The 3,244-nt window shown below is 49.0% G+C and overlaps 1 protein-coding gene across 1 annotated transcript in view; it reads left to right on the forward strand.

Moving 5' to 3' along the window:
* Positions 1 to 2,979: 2,979 nt before the first annotated feature.
* LOC113407242 (zinc finger protein 420-like) overlaps positions 2,980 to 3,244 on the forward strand; it is a 7,708-nt gene continuing 7,443 nt past the window's right edge. Inside the window, exon 1 of the mRNA XM_026655522.2 lies at positions 2,980 to 3,219. The gene's annotated coding sequence lies outside the window, so the exon portion shown is untranslated. The remainder of the gene's footprint in view (positions 3,220 to 3,244) is intronic.

Genomic DNA, 3,244 nt, shown 5'->3' on the forward strand with positions numbered 1-3,244 from the left:
TAACTATGGTAAGAACGATTACATACAAGGTTTTGTAATTTCAAGTTGATAGTGTCTCCTCAATCACTCAGCTAACCACTGGTACCATTATGTAAGACCTTTTATATAACTTAATAGTAAGTAGGGACTTGAATGAGAGAGCTTGTAATTGGTAAAAGTCTCTTTAAGCCTCACCTGACCTTCCTGTTGTTTCCTCTGCTTCCAACATTGGACATGCCAACTGCTCCTGTAGCTGGCTATATAATGGGAATTGTGGGAGCAGGATGATAAGGTGGCCTTCAAGAAGTTGCCTGCTGCATTACCCATGGTTATAGGAGCTCTTCTAGCAGTGGGATCGATCCGAGTGATGAAGTGAAAACACCCCCAGTACTCCTCTTTTCTTCCCATGCCCTCCTTCATTTAGTCTGTTGCACATCTGGTTACAAAACACTTACTTAAGATGAACACTTTAGCCCTAAACTTCCTTATAAGCTTATATCACACACACTGGTATTCTCATACTCCTTAAATTCATTGTTTGAGAGTTGACTCAAGCTCACGACTAGTAGGTTCGTTGTTCTACTTGCCATGAATGGTTGTGGATGTAGATGGAGCCAGACATGGAAAATTATTTTCTACTGTCCTCTTGCTCCAGCTGATATACCTGTCATCCTTTGCAATACTTGCTCTGCCCCTAGCCTAGGCTGAAGCATGAATCTTAGACCTAGCTGCAGTATCCAGGGATGGTATTTTTTTTAATTTAAGACCATTCTTTATATACAAGTTGTTTGTCTGTGTTGCTACAGTGAGGCATTTGTGTATATCCACTTGGTTCCCTTAGCTTTGCAGAGGGGTCACATGAAATAATGCCTCCTAACTTTTTGAAAGTCTGGTTGCCAGGGGGAGTTCTCAGCATTCTGTTTGCATTTTTACAGAATGGAAATACAAATGTTTACGGTCACCAGAAAATATTTCCCTGCAACAGTTAATGGCCCTGGAAGGGGGAGGCTATATGCAGTCAGATCTAAATCCTTGAATTGATTTCTGATCCAGTCTTTAGCACAAGGCTGATTGAAGGAAAGTGTTTGTATCAACTTTGATCACAGTATCTAGACTGGAGGAAACGGGGATGGGGAAAATCAGTTTGACCTATTTCTTCCAGTTACTAGAGTTATCTTCTGACGAGAAAGTAGGCACTAGAGCTGAATACAGACATTAGCATGTGATTTTTTCCTAACCAAAATCTTACAACCTGAGTTGTTTTGACTCGATAGCATTACTGTCTAAAACACTCACTCATTCTGTCAATAAATATCCTGCAGCATGCTGAGGGGAGGGAGAGAAGTGGTGGTAGTGAGGTTGAAGCAAGAAATTCATCTCTATGTGAAAGCTCAGGACTGCTGCTCTTGATCTAAATGGACAGCAACTGCATTAATGTGCCATGGATGAAAATATATAAGCCCTTCAAAGAGACCAGTTTTCATAAAGTGGAAATGGGCAGAAATGCTATGGCTTTGGTTGAAGTGGAATTATTAAATCTGGATAAACAAAGAAATGTGAGTTTTTGGTAAGTTTCCCTACAAGTGGTCATTCAAAGCAGTGATGGAAAGGCCACCTGTTTCTGTTAGGAGAAGAGAAATCACCATTTGTGTATTTATCATGCTGATGGAAGGACACACATGATTCTTCAGGGAAACCTGTAACTACTTCCAAATATTAATTTCTAGCTCTGTAGTGTGGCAACCTTTGTGGTGAAATTTACAAATGGACAGAAACCTGTCCTGTCCTAGCTGTCTGTTATAGTAATCCTCACAATTAAGACTGGCCATACTGGGTGAGACCAAAGGTCTGTCTAGCAATTAATGTTTATATACCCTAACCTCTCATTAACATGCATTAAGAAAGGCACTAGAATATAGTTTCATCAGTGTATTGAGGCCTTGATTCAAGAAAGTAATTTAGTACATGCTTGACTATGCATGGGTGAGAGTCTTGTTGACTTCAGTGGGATTTAAGTATGTGGTTAAGCACATATCCTAACTAGGGAGGGCAGGCATCACCAAAGGGAAGAGGGACAAAGCAGGGGTCAGTGACCTTTCCTCTGCTCCCCAGGGGTTAAGGAGGGGGAGACTACACCACCAAAATTTGAAGTAACATTCATACTGGGCAAATACTATATAGCCCTGACTACATTTTTTTTCAATCTGAGGGTGGGGGGGGGAGAGTGCGTGGCTGCTGCCCAGGACAGCAGATTGTGACTGGTGGTAGAGCAGGAAAAGAAAGTTTGGAGTCAAGGTGCCCTTTGGTGTAAAACTAAGCGGAACGCTGCTCAAGGATCTAAAACAAAGAACGTTTTCCCAGGCAGGGGGCTTGTCTGTGAAGCACTAAATGGCAGGAAGCTCTTTGAGCCAGCCAGCTGCTGCAGTCACGCAGACAGTGATGGGGAAAGAGCAGAGCCTGACAGAGGGTGAGGACCCCGGGTGGAAGTGATGCCTACGGCTGTGCGAGCACTGGGAAGGCTAAAACTAAATAACAAGGGAAAAAACAGACACCAAATCTCTCTATCCAGCAGCGACAGGGGCACCGCCTCTCTGTGCTTACCTCCACCTGCCTCCGGGCTCCATCCCCGTCTATTAACCCCGCCCCATCCGCGGCCACTGTCTCTCCGCCCGCCCGGCCGGGGGCGCTATCCCCGCGCACAGCCCCAGCGCTGCTTGGACTCCGGGCATCGGCAGCCGCGCAATTGGCTTCGGTACGGACAATGCGCATGTGCGCCTGCAGTTCAGCGCATGCGCACTAGGGCGAAGGGTGAGTGTGTGCGGATGAAGATCCCGCCCTTCCTGGCGCAGCATGAGGGGGAGGGGCCGGGGCAGGACACGCCCGGGAGGCGGCCGGGTCCGTGCGAGAAGCGCCGCGGGCAGAGCCGCGGGGCGGGGCAGCGGAGGGCCGGTGTTCGCGCCACCGGAGCCGGGGGCCAGGAGCAGCCTGGCGGGCGGGGGGCGCCGCCGGGAGGGGCAGCGCTCCGGGGAACCAGCCGCCAGAGGGAGCGTGTTGGCCCGGGCGAGGCTAGGCTGTGCGGGCGGCTGGTGAACGGGTCACGGTGCTGCAGGGAGCGGGGGGACCGGCCCCGCAAGGCTCATTCCCTGTCGGTGTCTGTCCCTTAGGTCGGGCGATGTAGCCCGCCCCGTCCCTGGAGCCGCTGCCTGATAACGGGGCTGAAGGGAGCTGTGCTGGAGGCAGGTGTGTCTGGTGGGAGGGCCTGGCT

The sequence above is a fragment of the Terrapene carolina genome, unplaced genomic scaffold (assembly GCF_002925995.2).
Source record: "Terrapene carolina triunguis isolate 2854851 unplaced genomic scaffold, T_m_triunguis-2.0 Scaffold210, whole genome shotgun sequence".
NCBI lineage: Eukaryota > Metazoa > Chordata > Testudines > Emydidae > Terrapene > Terrapene triunguis.